The following is a 9,871-nucleotide window of genomic DNA, read 5'->3' as shown; positions in this document are numbered from 1 at the left end:
AAAACCATAAGATACCTAGGCATAAATCTAACCAAAGAGGCAAAGGATCTGTACTGAGAAAACTATAAAATACTCATGAAAGAAATTGAGGAAGACACAAAGAAATGGAAAAACGTTCCATGCTCATGGATTGTCAGAAGAAATATTGTGAAGATGTCAATGCTACCTAGAGCAATCTACACATTCAATGCAATCCCCATCAAAATACCATCCACTTTTTTCAAAGAAATGGAACAAATAATCCTAAAATTTGTATGGAATCAGAAAAGACCCCGAATAGCCAGAGGAAATTTGAAAAAGAAAAGCAAAGCTGGCAGCATTACAATTCGGACTTCCAGCTGTATTACAAAGCTGTCATCATCAAGACAGTATGGTACTGGCACAAAAACAGACACATAGATCAGTGGAACAGAATAGAGAGCCCAGAAGTGGACTCTCAACTCTATGGTCAACTCATCTTCGACAAAGCAGGAAAGAATGTCCAGTGGAAAAAGGTCAGTCTCTTCAACAAATGGTGTTGGGAAAATTGGACAGCCACATGCAGAAGAATGAAACTGAACCATTTCCTTACTCCACACACAAAAATAGACTCTAAATGGTTGAAAAACCTAAATGTGAGACAGGAGTCCATCTACATCCTAAAGGAGAACACAGGCAGCAACCTCTTCGAACTCAGCCACAGCAACTTCTTCCTAGAAATATTGCCAAAGGCAAGGGAAGCAAGGGCAAAAATGAACTCTTGGGACTTCATCAAGATAAAAAGCTTTTGCACAGCACAAGAAACAGTCAACAAAACCAAAAGACAGCTGACAGAATGGGAGAATATATTTGCAAATGACATATCAGATAAAGGGCTAGTGTCCAAAATTTATAAAGAACTTATCAAACTCAACACCCAAAGAACAAAGAATCCAATCAAGAAATGGGCAGAAGACATGAACACACATTTTTCCAAAGAAGACATCCAAATGGCCAACAGACACATGAAAAAGTGCTCAACATCGCTTGGCATCAGGTAAATCCAAATGAAAACCTCAATGAGATACCCCCTCACACCAGTCAGAATGGCTAAAATTAACAAGTCAGGAAACAACAGATGTTGGCAGGGATGCAGAGAATGGGGAACCCTCCTACACTGTTGGTGGGAATGCAAGCTTGGAAACAATATGGAGGTTCCTCAAAAAGTTGAAAATAGAGCTACCATATTATCCAGCAATTGTACTACTGGGTATTTACCCCAAAGATACAAATGTAGGGATCCGAAGGGGTATGTGCACCCCAATGTTTATAGCAGCAATGTCCACAATAGCCAAACTGTGGAAAGAGCCAAGATGTCCATCAACAGATGAATGGATAAAGAAAAAGTGTATATATATACAATGGAATATTATGCAGCCATCAAAAGGAATGAGATCTTGCCATTTGCAATGATGTGGATGGAACTGGAGGGTATTATGTTGAGCGAAATAAGTCAAAAAGAGAAAGACATGTATCATATGACCTCACTGATATGAGGAATTCTTAATCTCCGGAAACAAACTGAGGGTTGCTGGAGTGGAGGGTGGGGTGGGAGGGATGGGGTGCCTGGGTGATAGACACTGGGGAGGGTATGTGCTCTGGTAAGCGCTGTGAATTGTGCAAGAGTGTTGAAGCTCAGATCTGTACCTCTGAAACAAATAATGCAATATATGGTAAGAAAAAAAAAAAGATAGGAGGGGAACAATGAAGGGGGAAAATCAGACGGGTAGAGGAACCATGAGAGACGATGGACTCTGAAAAACAAACTACGTGTTCTAGAGGGGAGGGGGATGAGAGGATGGGTTAGCCTGGTGATGGGTATTAAAGAGGGCACAATCTGCATGGAGCACTGGGTGTTATGGACAAACAATGAATCATGGAACACTACATCTAAAACTAATGATGTAATGTATGGTGATTCAGATAACAATAAAAAATTAAAAAAAACCACCACAGTGCTTTGATCATACTGAGGATCTTAGTTGTGTTTTTACAATCTCATACTTAACAGTCCTGAAATGTTTTCTCACCACCTCTTCTTCATCTTCCCCCACTTTTCTGCCTGGCAGATACTTATCCCTGAATGCTCAGTTCACTTCCTTAACCACAGACAGAATTGATTACTTCCACTTTAAGAGTATACTACTGGCATGCTATTATTCATGTTGAATAGATGTCTGTTTCTCAACATATTCCATCCACCACTCATTTTGAATTTAATAAAGGCTAAGAATCAAGAACCAAGTTTTATACATTTGTACATTTCCTTCTATACTTTGCAAATACTTTGTGCAGATTCCAAAAATTTTGCAAAATAGCTAAAAATTAACATATTATTTAATTTAGAGTAGAGTGCTTTATAGTAGAGTGCTTTAAGAGGTTTGTAATGAATTATGATATGCCCTTTTGAGGTTCATAATGAATTATCATGTACCCTTTTAGAATTATCTTAATCTTTGTGTTTAGGATTTTGTTTTGTTTTGCTTCTCTTGTCTTTAAATGGTGATGGTCATGCCAACCTTGTTGAATTAATATATGCATGAATGGATGCAAAAGATTTAGAGCTGTGGTTGATGTAAGCACTCCATGAATTTCATCTATAATATTTTTAAAGTAATTTTATGTCTTGAATATTTATATAAGTCTTAATTGGAAGTAGTAATAAAGTTCTTGAACTTCCTACCAGCTCCGAGATTTCCTATAGCTACTCAGTAAAAAAACAGTCATATAAGAATTGTTCTGCTGTTGTTTACACGTTGTTTTGTATTGTGCAATGTAACTGGGATTTTAAAGTCCGTGTAAACTATAATTGTAACTTCTATATGATGGACTGTAGCATTAAAATTTATAGAATTCAATTTAAAGGAATTATATAAGTGTTGGCTTTTTTCAATGAACTAGTTTAAAAGTTACTTTTTCACTTAATGGTTTGACCAAGGAAGCAGCTCTTCAGGAAGGTTGAAAAGCATCCTTTTTTTGACTACTCTTCATCAAAGTCCTTTTACTCTTCAGTCACTGTCTGACCTATTAAAAATAAATATTGATTTCCCCCCCTTCATTACCCAGCCACCCCATCTCTCCCACCCCCCACCACTCCAGCAACCCTCAGTTTGTTCCCTGAGGTTAGGAATTCCTCATATCAGTGAGGTCGTATGATACATGTCTTTCTCTGACTTATTTCACTCAGCACAACAGCCTCCAGTTCCATCCATGTTGTTGCAAATGGCAAGATTTCATTCCTTTTGATTGCTGTGTAATATTCCATTGTGTATGTGTGTGTGTGTGTGTGTGTGTGTGTGTGTGTAGATATGCCACATCTTCTTTACCCATTCATTTGTCGATGGACATCTTGGCTCTTTCCATAGTTTGGCTATTGTGGACATTGCTGCTATAAACATTGGGGTGCACGTACCCCTTCGGATCCCCACATTTGTATCTTTGGGGTAAATACCCAGTAGTGCAATTGCAGGGTCATACAGTAGCTCTATTTTCAACTTTTTGAGGAACCTCCATACAGTTTTCCAGAGTGGCTGCACCAGCTTGCATTCCCACCAACAGTGTAGGAGGGAAATCAGAGGGGGAGACGAACCGTGAGAGACTATGGACTCTGAGAAACAAACTGAGGGTTCTAGAGGGGGGTGGGGGGTGGGGGGATGGGTTAGCCTAGTGATGGGTATTAAATAGGGCACGTACTGCATGGAGCATTGAGTGTTATATGCAAACAATGAATCATGGAACACTACATCAAAAAATAATGTATGGTGATTAACATCACATAATAAAAAAATATTAAAAAACAAAAGAATAAAAAAATAAGTATTGAATCATATGATGAATACAGGACTTTGAGTACTTACCCAGGGGAATTCTTTGCAAATAAATAAAAAATTCAAAGACAGTCGTAGGCTTGATTTCTACTATGTAATGGCTCTAGCATTTGACAATTCGTTTCTTAACATCAAACTGAAAGCAGACATTTTTAGGGATTACTTAGTGTGATAAGAAAGGAGAACTTGCCCTTCTAAATTCTTACCTTTAAAGAATTACCACATAAAAGCTATACATCTTCTAGCGGGAGGGGAAGAATGAAGCGGGGGAAATCGGAGGGGTAGATGAACCATGAGAGATGATGGACTCTGAAAAACAAACTGAGGGTTCTAGAGGGGAGGGGGGTGGGAGGATGGGTTAGCCTGGTGGTGCGTATTGAGGAGGGCACATTCTGCATGGAGCACTGGGTGTTATGCACAAACAATGAACCATGGGACACTTCATCTAAAACTAATGATGTAATGTATGGGAATTAACATAAGAATAAAAAAAAGAAAATGAAAAACAAACCAAAAAAACCTATACACCTTCATGGATCTCAGCTTTTGGTGAGGAAAACCACTTGGCAGGTTTTGAGGTTGCTCTCCATACCTGGTTAGTAGTTGTTCTGGGGAAAGGAAGAAGGAATATATCTTCGTAAGAGAGAATTTTATAGGCATTTACTTTTAATGAGAGCAAAAGATGTTTGGAGTCCCTTAGTTTTGTTGTTTTTGAACATGACCTATAACAACACTAATTCAGAAAAGGACATTTTCAGGCAACACAAGCACATTCATTTCTGGTGGGGAGGGTAGCACAGGTACTCTTAGGGAGTAACTGTAGTGGTGTCAGGTATGGTATAAACAGATTTATACATGGTTGTATTGTTTCCAAAATAGTATACCTCAGCTATTTTTTTTTTTTTTTGAGAATAACAATGTTAGTTTATGACATAGCTTGTAAACCTGTGCTGACACAAGTAGTTTCGTAAAGCCATTTATTTGAACACTCATTTATTCAGCAATCTGTTTTATAAGAGGTTGTGGCAGATAGAAATCTTAGGAAATGTGGTGACTCCAAAGCTGCACAGGCGTTGTGTGTGGCTAATTTTAAAATTTGTCTTGGACTATAAAAACAACAGATTTGAAGTTTTATTAGTGTTTTGGAAAATCATCATGAATCTTGGCCTCTTGGCATTTTCCAAAGTCTTCATAGGCATGGAAAATTTCACATGCGTCCCATCTTCCAGAGATACAGCTTGTTTCCTATCCTTTTTTGAGGCCAAGTAGCAGAAAAATGGCTTGTCTGCCACTCAGATAGACTCACATAAGAGATCAATATGCAGGCAACACCAGGGTATTCATTTATGGTGTCATGGCACACAGACGTCTGGCTTTCAGAAGTAACAGGAGCACTGGGGATTTTCCTATACAATGCTCAGGATGAGCGTTGTGATCTGCAGTGGTACAGGGTGCATGTCCAACAAAGGGCAAGATAATTGGATCCTATCAATGAGTCTGAGAACCTTTAATTATCTTCTAATGTTTCTTCTCAAACTAGTTAGTGATTGTCTGGAGTCAGAAACCATGATATACTAAGATATCAATAGGAACTTAAAAGTTCTCCCGGTTTCTAGAATATATAAATAATAGTGACCACTAGCTTGAATTATATAACTATGTAAAATTTGAATATGGACTTCAGAATTGCATTATTTTAAGGTTGAATAAGTAGTTTTTTTGGACAAATCAAACCCTGGAATGGTTCTTTAAAGGTCAGAATTTTTATTTTAAAGTGTCAATACTAATAACTTCTTAAACCAATATTTGTAAGGGTTAAATGTCATGGTTTTTACAAAATGAGTCAAAGATATCTAGAATATATAGAGTGGTCATCAAATTGTGGCTGCTGCTACTGATGTATTGGTGGTAGTGGTGGTAGTATGACCTGAGAAAAGTTCTTCATTAGCTCACCTATCCTCACTGAAACTCTAGTATTATAATTTCATTTTACTTATGAAGAATATGATGGTGAAGTTGGAAATATCTTATCCACAATCATACAGATTTACCTGTATTCCAAGTCATTGGTACATTTTCTGTTTCATCTGGTCTGAAGTTGAACCCCTCTGTGTATTTTTCAATTCAATTATTTTTCAACTCTGTGACTTCTGTTTGCACTCCCTTATATTTTCTAGTTCTTTTTTAAAGTTCTCACTACATTCATCCATTCTTCCCCTCAGTTTGGTGAACATCTTCATGACCAATACTTCCAGCTCTCCACCAGGTAGATTACTTATGTCTGTTTCATTAAGATCTTTTTCTGAGGTTTTGTATTCTTTTTTCATTTGGAAAGTGGAAATCAGTATGGAGATTTCTCAAAAAATTAAAAATAGAACTATTATGTAACCCAGATTTTCCACTTCTGGGTATTTATCTGAAGAAAACAAAAACACTAATTTGGAAAGATACACCCTTTTGCTCATTGCAGCATTATTTACAATAGCTGAGATAATGGAAACAACCAAAGTGTCCATTGATGGATAAATAAAAAGTTGTGGGACACACACACACACACAGAGACAGACACTAGAATACTACTCAGTATTGAAAGAAAAAAAAAGGAGGGAACACCATGGATGGACCTTGAGAATATTATGCCAAGTGAAATAAGTCAGACCGAGAAAGACAAATTCTATATTACTTCATTTATATTTGGAATTTAAAAAAACAGGTAAAACAAAACTCATAGATACAGAGAACAGACTTGTGGTTATCAGAGGAGAAAGGGGTGTGGGTGGGCAAAATGAGTGAATGGGGTCAGTTGTATAGTGATGGATGGCAACTAGACTTATTGTGATCACTTTGTAGTGTATACAGATATCGAATTATTATGTTGTACACCTGATACTAATATAATGTTATATGCTAATTTTATCTCAATTAAGAAAAATAAAAAGAGCAGACTCGATATTTTCCCAAAACCTATGCTCCTCATACCCTCCAATATTGTCTACCAAAATCAAAGTCTGACAAACACAAGATATGAGGTAGTCTGCATCAATGGTTGAAGTCTGCATGAGAATTGATGAAGAGAAACAATCAGGGCAGGTGTGCATTTTTATTTTTCCTAGAACAAAAAAACCACACTTTAATTTTAGAGGACTTTATCACAACAAACTAAGAAAGACACATTCTATCCAAAAAGTGATTATCAACCATTGTGAGAAAATGAACACACGGTAAAGCTGGGAACTGAATCTAACCAGTCTACTTCTGAATTTGTATTTAAGTGTTAAATAATCTCAAGTTTGCTGTGGTGAAGAACTCTTGACTCTGGAGTCATTCTAACCCAGATGGCTGTATGTGATCATTAAGACATGATGATATGTGAATGTTTGCATGTTTAAGGGGTTTACTTTTGGGGGGGGATCTTTTTTGTTAAGTGGACACTAAATCAGTTTCCTGGTTTTTAGTGACAATCTTTTAGATTTTTTTTAAATTGAAGTATAGTTGACACACGATGTTTCAGGCATACATCATAGTGATTGGATAAGTGTATATATTACACTATGCTCTCTTTAAGTGTAGCTATCATCTGCCACCATACACTGCTATTACAATACCTTTGACTAAATTCCAAGCAAAATGTTGATGGGACAGGGAAAAGCTGTAGGGAGGATGTGCATATTCCATGCAGTAACGGAAAAGAGAATAATCTGTGGAGGACTTGAGCAATGGAGACTGTTTCCCTGATTCTTGACAGTGCCCAAGGCAGACAGTTAAACTTAGGTAATGATGGCTGTGTGGGGAAGCAAGAAGAAAAAATCCTCAGCCTTGGGGCACCTGGGTGGCTCAGTCAGTTAAGCGTCGGACTCTGGATTTCAGCTCAGGTTATGATCTCAGGGTGCTCTCTTGTTCTCTCTCAAATAAATAAATAAATATTTTTTAAAAAGTCCTCAACGTCACAAAAAATCCCCAAATTTCAAAGTTCAGGCTTGGCAAGGAAGTAGTGGAAAGTCACTTATGTATGTGAATTATCATTTATATATGTACTACGTAGGGAAAATAATAACACACTCTCATGGGCGCGTGTGTGTGTGTTTGTGAAATAATATGAAGTCTCTGGAAGGGAGAGCACAGTAACTGACAATTTCAACTATTCAATAAATTTTAACAATTTTAATTGGCATTTCTATCATGGATTATTTTTTCTGTTTTTTAATGAATGGATCATTATTAAAATGTAAAATAATTTAAAATCTTAAGATTACAGATGTCTGTACTCCTTACATTTCTACACTTGATCTTAGCCAAAAGGCCAAGAAGCGATGTACTCCTTACATTTCTATATATCTTATGTTTTTCACTAAATCTCCCAATATTCTTTCTTGACTTGTCTTCCTCTCTCTGTGTTTTCCCTAGACTATAACTATCACTCTTAAGTGCAATCTAAATTTTGCAAAAAAAAAAAGCATCTAGGTTAATATGTACAAGAACTTTTTGAGATACAGTTAAAAAGTATTTTTTAAGTTATTCTTGATGATTCACACTAAGTTGATCTATGAATATATGTTGGTGATAAACTTCTTTTTTTAGTAGTACAGTTTCTGTCCAATTAAAATATGTTTATTAGCATGTGTTTGAGTTATGTATAAATAAATGCATACAGATCTTCCGTTTGTGTACTTATAGCAGATGAAACTAATAGGAGTACCTAAAACAGATGAGAAATAGTCTGGCTGCAGTTCAGCTACAGAGAGCACATAAGTCTTCTCTTGTGTTAAATCCTTCACACCATTAAACTGTTATTTATTGATCCTGCTGACAAGGGCAGCAAAGCAGAGCAATTTTACATTTCAAAATGAAAAAAAAAAATTAAAAATCCCTTTTCTGATACATTGTGCATATCTAGTGCTAAGTATTCCATATTTATATTTTTCCAGTCCTTGATTTCCTTATATGCCCAGAAGTAATATAACCATAAATGAGATAAATGTGTGGAAGTATCTTCTCTGCTTTTTTAATTGATAGTATCATGTGTTTAATTCATTTATCAACAATATTACTATCAGGAAAGGAGAAAATCTAGTAAGCCAAATGCCACATTAAAAGATAAATTCTTAATTTTATCTTCTAGTATCAATTTGTTAAGTTTACTAAGTTATTTAAAAAAAAGAAAATTAATAGGAAGTAGAGTAATTATGGTAATGATTAAAATGATTGTTCATCTTTTAATGTTTTTCTTTTTGTTTTGTCTTCTTCCTCTATTCTTTATTTTCAACTTGCGGGATCTACAAAGAGGCAGCAGTGAACAGCCATGTGCACTGATTCCTTATCAATTTGGAAATAGATTAATATGTAAATTTTATAAAATTGAGCAATTATGATCTATGATTTAGAATACAGTAGTTAAATATGAATTGTATGTGTTGGTTTTTATTTTACTGGCTTTTATTTACAATTTTTTTTTAGTAACCCTTAGTATAATTTTCTGTACAAATTTTAAACAGGGTTTTCATTGAGGATACTGCATTTTCTATTAAGTTACAACACAGTTGATATACTGCACAGTTATCTTTTTTCCCCTCTGTACTCATTTATGTATTGAGAGTGCTGAAAATTTGATGTATTAGTTCAACAATTTATCATTGAATTTGCTTCACCTGTGGGCTTTTCATTTTTTTACTGTGGAAAAATGCTAAGTTTTCTATGCTCTTGTTGGCTTGATCAGTCTCTTCAGTGATGGTTCAGAAGAAGCAAGTCCAAATGAAAGATTTCTGCCCCAGGGAAGCACCTAAATGTTTTTTTCTGGTATGCTTCTCTACCTTGGTACAGCTCGGTAACGATGGGGATGTAGACTTTTCTTCATCACTTTCTGCTGATACACAAATGTCTCGTTTTCTGCAATATGATTCTTATTGAGCCAGTTGATGATTTCCTTGTCCTTGTCAAACATCTTATATTTGTCCTAATCATTGATAATGCTTTTGATATTTTTTACCTTCAACCATGGCTTTCACGTTGAACTGTTAAGATTTAAAAGA

At 35.9% G+C, this 9,871-nt stretch overlaps 1 pseudogene; it reads right to left on the bottom strand.

The window, feature by feature from the left end:
- Nucleotides 1-8,051: 8,051 nt before the first annotated feature.
- Nucleotides 8,052-8,157, bottom strand: LOC123850367 (U2 spliceosomal RNA; annotated as a pseudogene).
- Nucleotides 8,158-9,871: the final 1,714 nt, after the last annotated feature.

The sequence above is a fragment of the Mirounga angustirostris genome, unplaced genomic scaffold, assembly GCF_029215605.1.
Source record: "Mirounga angustirostris isolate CCGP_5_RB_7025 unplaced genomic scaffold, mMirAng1.0.hap1 SCAF_15, whole genome shotgun sequence".
Taxonomy (NCBI): Eukaryota; Metazoa; Chordata; class Mammalia; order Carnivora; family Phocidae; genus Mirounga; species Mirounga angustirostris.
This window is presented reverse-complemented; position numbering and strand designations above follow the sequence as displayed.